Source organism: Choloepus didactylus, chromosome 1, assembly GCF_015220235.1.
Source record: "Choloepus didactylus isolate mChoDid1 chromosome 1, mChoDid1.pri, whole genome shotgun sequence".
Classification (NCBI taxonomy): Eukaryota; Metazoa; Chordata; class Mammalia; order Pilosa; family Megalonychidae; genus Choloepus; species Choloepus didactylus.
In genome coordinates, this window is record NC_051307.1 from 179,450,748 (window position 1) to 179,460,225 (window position 9,478).

The 9,478-nt window shown below is 43.4% G+C and overlaps 1 pseudogene; it reads left to right on the plus strand.

The window, feature by feature from the left end:
• The first annotated feature begins 2,407 nt into the window (after window positions 1-2,407).
• Window positions 2,408-3,605, plus strand: LOC119526463 (annotated as a pseudogene).
• Window positions 3,606-9,478: the final 5,873 nt, after the last annotated feature.

Genomic DNA, 9,478 nt, shown 5'->3' on the forward strand with positions numbered 1-9,478 from the left:
GAGTAGTCAGAAGCTGGAAGTCAACAGAACCCAGAAAAGACAAGAGAAGATGAGCCATGGGCATTACCATGTGATACAAAACTCAAAGAACCCCAAAGATTTCTGGCCAGCCAAAAGATACCCACCCTGGGTGGAAGCAAGCCTTCTATCCTCTGAAATGGTGAACCAATAAATTCCTGTTGTTAAACCAACCCTTTCTTTGGTTATTTGTTTTAACAGCTGAGGAACTAAAACAAAGACTTAACAGTGTAACTAAAATATTATGGATATTCATAACCTGCTAAGAGGGTACACTTCTCTCATTGAGGCCAATTTAAAAACTGAATGGGTTCAACTAGAGCCCACTGGGAAGTCTGTTGAGCATGCCCTGCGGGTCCAAAAGGAGAAGAAGGTTATGTTGTTAGAGTAAATATTCTCGATGGATTCTTTCCTGGATAAGGAGAAAAAGAATATTTTAACAAAGAGGAAAAAACTGCAGGAGTTTCAGAAAGTCTTGTCTAGGAAACAAAATCTAATTGGTAGAGTAACCCATTGCCTGGCAACCTAATGAGGGTTCCGTAACAGTGGCATTTAACTCTATAGGTCACCAGCATCAGCAAACACAAATTTGAATTGGAAGTTTTCTTCAAAAACTTTCCAAATAATCCTTCTTTAGATTGAAAGTTTTTATGATTACCACCTGCTTAGAAGCTAGGTTTTTATCTTTGTTGTAAATTCTTTTAGATCGTGGTTTCCAAAATTGGCTTGTTTATGAATATTATCTGGGGTACTTGTGAAATTTATGGAGATTATGATTCAGTAAGTCTGGGATAGGGCCAAAGAATTCATACTTTTAACAAGGGCTCCAGATGATTCTTATGACCAGCAAGTTTGAGAAACATTATTATAAACTTTCATTTTTTTCTTACATTTCTTTCTAGTTATAATTACCTGCTATCCTTACCTGTTTGATGACTTGTTTAATGTCTGCCTCTTAGACCAGTCAGTTCCATGAGAACAGAGATTGTGTCTACTCATTAAAATACTCCCAAGGAATGGTGTGGTATCTGGCCGATAAGATTAAGAGCTGAGTAAATATTTCTTGAATCAATCAATGAATCAAAATTTCTTTTGTGGTATCTAATAAAAGCCCAATTTAAGTCCAAAGCCTCCCCAGGATTATAGGAAAAGCCCTGCCACTGGAAAGCACGGTGTGAATGTTGAAAACATTGTACTCAGGCAGGGAACTTTTGTTGCCTTAAGGAACGTGCCCGTGCAAAATAACTTATTACAAAAGAAGAGATGCTGAATTCCAGGTACAATAAAACATCTATTTCATAGAAAAAGCAAATATCCAATCCATATCTATCTATCTATCTATCTATCTATCTATCTATCTAGATAATGTCTATTACTTAAGGAAGCATATTCCATGCTGATCTGATACAGAAAAAATCAGCAACACAAAGCTTAACTTCCTAGCTCCTTTGAGACCAATCCTGGGAGAAGTGATTGCCAAGCAGATGAGAGGCAGTATAATTGAACAGGTTTCCAGTTGCTCTTAATATTTAGGCTCACCAAGAACTATAAGAGCAAAGAATGTTATAGAAATCTGAGACCTGCAAACCAAAAAATAGCTTTCTCTAGTTTTTAAGGGATTAAATTCGAGATGACTACTGAATATTAGCTGTTGGAATATAGCATTTGTGTAGGTACATAAAGTGTGGCTCTATAATAAGTCCTTGCATACATAGGCATTCAGTAGGTGTTTATAAAATGTTCACAATTCAATTGTCAGGACAAAATTAAATTCTGGGGAGTGAAATATATGGAATCATCTCTCTGTTCCCCAGTTGTAGCCTGCCTACCCTACCACCTAAACTAGCCCAAGCTGCAGCGTCCATGGAGACTCCAGCCCTGTCCTCCCTTTCGGCCATAATATCTACAGCAAACTGTAACTGAAGTCACTGTTGCTCCCAATTCTTAACTACTAGCTCAGCCCACACACAAAACCCAGTCAAAAAAAAGCCTAGTTAGGGGTTATCAAACTATAGCCCAAAGGCCAAATTTGACCAGCCACCTATTTTTGGAAATAAAATTTTATTGAAACAGAGCCATACCCATTCATTTATGGATTGCTTAAGGCTGATTTCAAGGCTACAATGGCAGAACTGAGTGGTTGTGACAGAGATCATCTGACCCACAAAGCCTAAAATATCTACTATCTGGTCCAAAATAGAACAAGTTTGCTGACCCCTGACTACATGTATAGGGCCAGATAATAATTATCATAATAAAATTCTTATGTTGCGTTTATCATGCGACAGGCAGTATTCTGAGGTGTTTGCATATGTTAATTCATTTAGTCCTCACTACAGTCCTATGAGGAAACTGAGGCAGAAAATAGTTAAGATCATATAGCTTAAACATGACTGGCTTACTATATGATAGGAGAGGTATGGCAAAATAACTAGGCTATCACAGTCTCCAAAAATAATGAGCAAAGTCATACTGTGGAAGCCCTAATGGAGCAGCAAACATTTCAGGATGGAAAATATAAGAATAATGTGGACTTGGAAGTAAGTTATTACTAATAATCGCATTCTAATCAGCTGCAGATTCCTTTTGTGTATGGAATATGGTGAAAAAATAAAGTTTAAGGAAATAAAAAGAGAAACTAAAAATGACAAAAAATGGTTTTTATAAAAAGTATGTACTCTAGAATTTCTACATTCACATTGTAATTTCCACTTCAAGATCCTACTGGGGTCCTTTTCATTTATTAGAAAATAATTCAAAACATTTTTGCAACTTATGTTTGGAAATTATCTTCAGAACCAGTTCACTCACATAAAAAGCCAATGTTTCTTAAATTGTTACCATGTATAAAGGTTTTTGTTTTTTTTTTAGTCCCAAGTTATATTATTGATGTTACTTGCTTTTTTATCCACTTTAATTCATCAGACATCTCCCCCAGTTACTTTTGGCTTCCTCCAAAAAGTAAATCCACCCCAAAGCAATTCCAAGGATAAAGATTTCTCACAGCTTTGGTGAGGGCAGGGGCTTCATCTAAATAGTTCACGTTGTAGCCCCAGAGCCCGGCACATAGCAGTTGCTATTTAAAAAAAAAAAAAAAATCTCCTTTAATTGGGACTCCGAACCAGGGCTAATTCTGGCGCTGGCCCGGCTCCGAGAAGGCACCCGCACTTGCCACCAGCGGCGGCAGCGGAGCCTGGCGGGTTCTCAGCGCTCAGCACCGTCGCTCCCGGCAGCCCACCGCAGGCCAGCGGCTGAGCTCGCGCATCCCAGCCATTGCTTCTCCCCCTGCTCTGCAGAGAAGGGAAGATAATTGAGTCGAGCTCCAAGTCCAGCCAGCCCTTGGCCTCCAAGCAGGAAAAGGACGACACTGAGAAGCGGGGACAGGGCAGGCCACGCAGGCAACCTCCGAAGGAGCCCAGCAAAGTGCCAACACCTAAGAGACCAAAAGGGAAGAAAAACAAGGGCGCTGCCAGATCCGGAAAACCACCACAACTCCAGGGAGGAAACCGAGGGGCGGACTCAAAATACTGGAGAAGAAGGAAGAAGAGGGCATCTTGCAGGAGTCCTCCTCCAACGAGGAGCAGTGACCCAACCGCCCATTCAAGTATCAGGACACTGCTACTGCACAGCCTCGCTCCACCCCCACGGCCCAGGCCCACGCATCAACAGCCCCTCCTGGCCCCACCCACTCCTTCCCACCCCTGCCCTCGCCACCACACCACACAACTCATCAGCCCTGTAGGGGCACTCGTGGCCCAGCGGGGAAGTTTACCTCAGGTTCTGGTTCCCAGCCCCCCTCCTGCTCCCCCCCCACACAGCACACAGACACACATGCACACACACCACTACCTTCCTGGACAAGGCTAATGTTCCACTTGGCCCCACCCTGTGCCTGCGTGTTCCCACTCCTCGAGGGTGGGGACTTATTATCTTGGCCGTGGCTGGGCCACTTTTCTGTTCCTCCACCCTTCCATCTGACTCCCATAGGAGTTCCCCTGGCCTTAAAAGAGGCCCAAGCCCCATCTCACTCTGATGTGCCCCATACTGGCAGCAGCAGGTATGGCTATTGGAGGGGGGTGCTCAGCTCTAAGGATGTCTCCAACCAAGCTGTCTATATCCTTGTCACCAGGTGGGGCTCACACCTCCCTTCCTTCCCCACCTCACTAGGCCCTGTAGTCAGTTGCACAGTGACCCTCCCTTGAGGTGCAGGAAGGGAGGAGGTGTTTGAGCCCCCCAACCCCTCCTTCTTCTCTGGGGCTCCAACCTGCCTTGTCCTCACCCTGGAATCTGATGGAGATGGTGAGTCACCTTTTGTACAGGTGGGACTGAGGAGGCCCAGGTTCCTGTGGTGGCCACTTAAGGGGGGCTGGGGCCACTTGCCCAAATCTCCTTCCATTCTAGGCCTGCTACCCCTTTCCTCAGATGGGGCACTAATAACAAGGAGCTAGCTTTGCCCACTCCCGTCCCTCCTGCTCCTCCCCACCCCCAAGGTTCTGGTTCCATCTTTCCTCTGTTCACAAACTACCTCTGGACAGTTGTGTTGTTTTTTTGTTCCATGTTTCATTCTTAAAACGTCCACCATCGCTGCTGCTGCTACCAGCACCAAATGTTCACCCTCATTGCCTCCCCCTGTTCTGCCTATGGATACTCTTCATAGGGAAGAGGGGCTGGGGTCCAGCAGGCTGGGTCACTGACTACCCTACCCCAGGCCCCGGGCAGGTGGGGCCCTGGCCCTAGGATGCTGCAGCAGAGTCAGGAGGGGAGGCCCGCGGTGACCACTGAGGGTGGAGGGGCCATCTTCTCCTCCTGTTCTGTCAGGGGTAGGAGTAGGTATTATTTGTCCCAGTCTGGGGCCCTCCTCTGGTTTCCTATTTGCAGTTATTTGAATTAAAAAAAAAAAAAATCCTTTTCTGGAAAAAAATAATATATATTTATTTAGCGAATAAGTGAGTTTCTCAAAAAGGTGTTGCAAAAATGTTTTAGATTGCTTCAGAGCAACAACTTGCATTAGACTCATCAAATGTCTTTAATTCATCTCTTCTGCAAATACTCAAGAGCCAGGGCTACCTAATTCGTGAGGTCCAGTGCAAAATGAAAATGCAGGAAAAAAGTGTTGAAAATGTTTTCCTTTCCTCCAAGGAGGCTCTTTAGACCTATCACGCATGGTGTTTGTTATTTGCTATTCACTGTCAGCTCCCTTGAGGGCATCGGATATTGGCAGGGCAAATGCAAACCCTCACAGGCACCTAGGGCCATGTGCCATAACTCACCACGTGGGTGCACACAACTGACACCTCCAGGTGCCAACGCCCCAGGCTCCCACCAGGGCAGTGGGTGGCCGTGGTCACTGGCTGGGAACCCAGCTGGGGATGTGGGATCATGCAGAAGCCTAGGCTCCAAGCCCCAGGTGCATGTTGCATTGTCCCTTTGGACTTTGTTTACAAAACACAAATTCGAAGATAAAATTAAGAATTTCAAGGTGACTGCAGAGCTTTAAACTGCAAGCACAGTCCCTTCTGAATGCTCCTGAAGCTGGGCCTGTTGAGAGCCTACTGTGTTCCAGGCCCTGAGGGTACTACTTAACAAAGGACAGTGCCTGTCGGTGAACCTTTCTGCCTGCTAGAAGCAACAAACAGGAAATTGCCTTGCAGTATAAAAGCTGCTGGGATGCAGATGTGGCACAGGAAGAAACTAGTACCTTCAGACCTGGGTCAAGGAAAGAGTACCCAAAGACAGAAAAGTTCTAAAGTGAGACATAATGTGCCAAGGAGGAATTAAAACCCAAGATACAGAAGGGCAGAGGAACTGCACTCAAATAACCAGAAGCAGAGAGCATGAAGACTTCCCAGCAAGAGGCTGGCTGGAGGGGGACACACATTTTCAGGGCAGGGGTGGGGGAGAGGTGGGAGGGGAGGAGGGGAGTCAGAGATGAGCCTGTGGAGGCCTTCTCTATTACGTTCAGAAGTTGAACGTTTTCTGAGGGCAAAGGAAGTCATTTTGGAGAGATTTAAGACAGAGAGTGACTGGATCCAGATTTATGTTTGTGAAAGAGCATTCAAGTTGCAATGGAAAGAAGAAAAGTTCCAAATGGCAGGGCAGGAAAGTTTAGTAGGAATAGCTAGTCAGGGTCAAGGAAAAGGAGCAGAGAGCACATTAGATAGTGAGTATGGGAGGCACTAGATAACTAGAGGGGCTTGTACTTGTATGAGAAAAGGCCTAGGATACCAAATTTGAGGGATGTGATTTTAAATGGTGAATACTTCTAAAAAGACTTCATTTCAATAGTCTTCTGGTATATGGGGGCGAGACTATGAAACAGCAGTCTGACGCTTGCATTGATTGTGCTTCTTTGGGAGGCCTAGACCAGATTAGCAGCAGGCTCTCCCCATTCATTTTTCTAAATTGTTACACAGCATTGAGGCCTGAGAGTTGTTATGGAGCTGACAAAGTCATTCAGTTCCACACCCATCCTTATAAAAGAACTTGCTCTGCAGAGTAAATGGAATAGCCCTGAGAGAAGGTTATTTAAGCAATTCTGTGTGTGGACTAGAGGAAAAATTCCCCTTAAAAAACACAGGATATGTGCCCATGTTTAATCTTTAGGCTTGTGCACACAGAATAGCATCAGGGTCTGGGAAAATTTGGGTAGTATCCTGACATGTTCCATTTGCCCTTCAACTTTTTGAGCACAAGAAGGATCTACCGAATTTTAGAAGGTCCCAGCTAGTCTGCCAGGTGCAGTAAAGCTGATCAATAATTTTGGAATGGATTTTGCTGTCACGACTCCTCAGGTATTTACTGAGCACTGTGTGGCAAAGCTGGGGGTGAGGGTGAGGAGAACTGGTCAGAGAACCAGCAGCTTTGGCATCCCCTGGGAGTTTGTTGGACGTGCCGAATCGTGGGCATTTGTGTGCACTTAAAGTTTGGGAAACACTGCTCTAAAGATATTCTTGATGCTAAGAAGGTTACCATTTTAGTTGAGGAAGCCAGAGGAAACTACTGAGGGCAGAATTTTTATAAGTGCTAAATAATGTGGCATGAAATATAAGGGCTATGAGATTTCAGAGGGAAGGGCTATCAACACTGTTAATGATCTCACTAGATAACAGAACATTTCATTTTGTGTTGGGTTATGATTGATTGCTCTCATGCCTTTTTGGACTGAACACCCATAAATTTCATAAGAAGTAGGAGCATGGCATATTTGCTCGTATCTCAGCACTCAGTGCATAGCACATAAAGTACATAAAGATTTGTGAAATAAATGAATTAATGAAACATCTTCCTCTTAGACAAATATGTTCCTGGTTGATTTTTTACAGATTAAATTTTTAGGGTGATTGTCTTAGTCAAATCATAAAAGAATGTTCAGAGTCGAGACATTTCTTGCTCTATTCTTTATTACAAGTAGTAGGAGCCATAGAATTGCTCTTTAGCTCTCTGTGGGAGGAGAGAGTATAACTATCCCTTGGCCATGCAACAGTAATCCAAGACAAGGATATGAAACAAGCCCTTCAGGAAGTGAGCCGATTAAATGTTATTTCCTCAGATGTGAGGTTAATAAACAAATTTAGCTAAAGAACCAAAACACTTTAGATTCTTACATTCCCTAAAATGGTAGAAATAATTGTTGTCTGGTGATAAAAATAAACAAGGACCATGGGAAATTTTTCTTATTCTCTCCCATCACGTTGTCTCATCTTCTACACCTTGTGCACAACATGAAGTGAAAATCAGCAGAAGAACATTTTTCTTTCTCCTTTTGTTGGGTGGTAAATACCAGCTGGAGCTTTGTGAGCAATGAATAATACACCTGGCACAGGACCAAGGTAACTGCCACCTGAAAACTTTCCACTCAACTATTATCCTTAGGAGTCTTTAGTCCAAATGGATGAATGGTGGAAACTGCCTTTTGGGGAGTTTTCCCATAGCATTGGGTGTCTGGTTAAGCTATTGCCAACTCTCAATTTCCCCCCCATGCCTCTTCCATACCCACATGTTTAACCTTAGAATGGCTTCCTCGTGTTGCTCAGCACACATCTGGGCTGTCTTCCCTGGCCACAACTCAGTATGTTCTTAGGGGATCGAAACTGATTTTAATATCATAACAAGCAAAATACATTTAGGACCATCAGTGTAGCAGATGCTATACCAACAGGTCCCTGACTATATCCCTCAAGCCTTACCTGCAGATACGCAGCTGTCAGTATCCGCCTCTCCATCCCTTATGCCATTTCCCAAGGTCCAGGAAGGCTCTACCTGTGCATAAGGCAGGCCAGAAGTTTAGGAGAATTTATACTCCCAAAAGCAGTCATTACCAATGACTAATAAGTCTGGTGATTAAAACCCCAGCCCCTCAACCCCTTGTGCCAGATGGTTCTGAAGTGTATTTTCTATGCCATTTCCCAGTGGGGTTAATTTAAGATATTAACGTACCTTTGATTGGCTGCATTCCTGGCCCTGTATCATGCTCCCTGCTTCCATACCAATATTTCCTGTAACTCCCAAGTAAGCTGCTAGCCCTTCAATCTTTCTTTGTCTCAGGGTCAGTCTTATGAAGGAACCCAAACCAAAATGGTAAATTACTGCCAAAAAATTCTTGCAATTGATTCCAAAGCCAAATATAAATAATTTTTGAATGATTTATCAAATGATTAAAAGTTGATAATTCTTATGTAAGTCAAAACTCAAATTTGCTAGACTTAAGTTCCTGAACTCAACAGCATCAATATTCATCAAACTCATTTCTTCATGCTCTGCAAGTGTTCTTCTGACTGAATGACCTCTGCCAGTAACTATTTTAACAGAATGCATTTCCAATCATTTTAATGTGCTTTGAAGGTTAGGGCACAAGCCTCTGAATCATGATTCAAGGGGTTTTCCCAACTCCAATCCTGATGCATCAAGTGACGCTTGGCCTTTTAATGCCTATATTCATCTAGAATGTACTTTTATGAAACCATGGGAAACGACTGTTTTTAGTTTCTTAGTTTTAATTATTTTTCACTGTTTCTTCATTTTCCCTTTTCCCCAAATGCTGATTTATTCTTTTTCTTCTCTTCCCTTTTCACTCTTATTTCTTCCCTGCTTATTTCCATACTGTCATTGTTCTTTTTATGACAACATTATGCAATCACCCAAAAAATGCATACGGGGGATATTGTGTATCAGACCAGATTCCTCTTAGATTGAAAAACACACTTTCTTGGTTGCTAGATTCTGGCTGCTGATGGCCCACAACTCGGTTCCTCTCCGCGAATTGCCCTCAGCTGAAGGAAGCTACCTTGCCCAAGGTTACACCCCTCCATGGGTACAGCCAGCATCCAATTTCTGGATGATGCAGGGATACAGAGACTCAGATCCTTTGCTCAATTTAATTTGAGACGCTACTGAAAAGCCATCCTAGCTTCAAAGCTCCCTGGAGGATCAGCTGAGGCCTCTTTTGCAATTCCATTCTGGT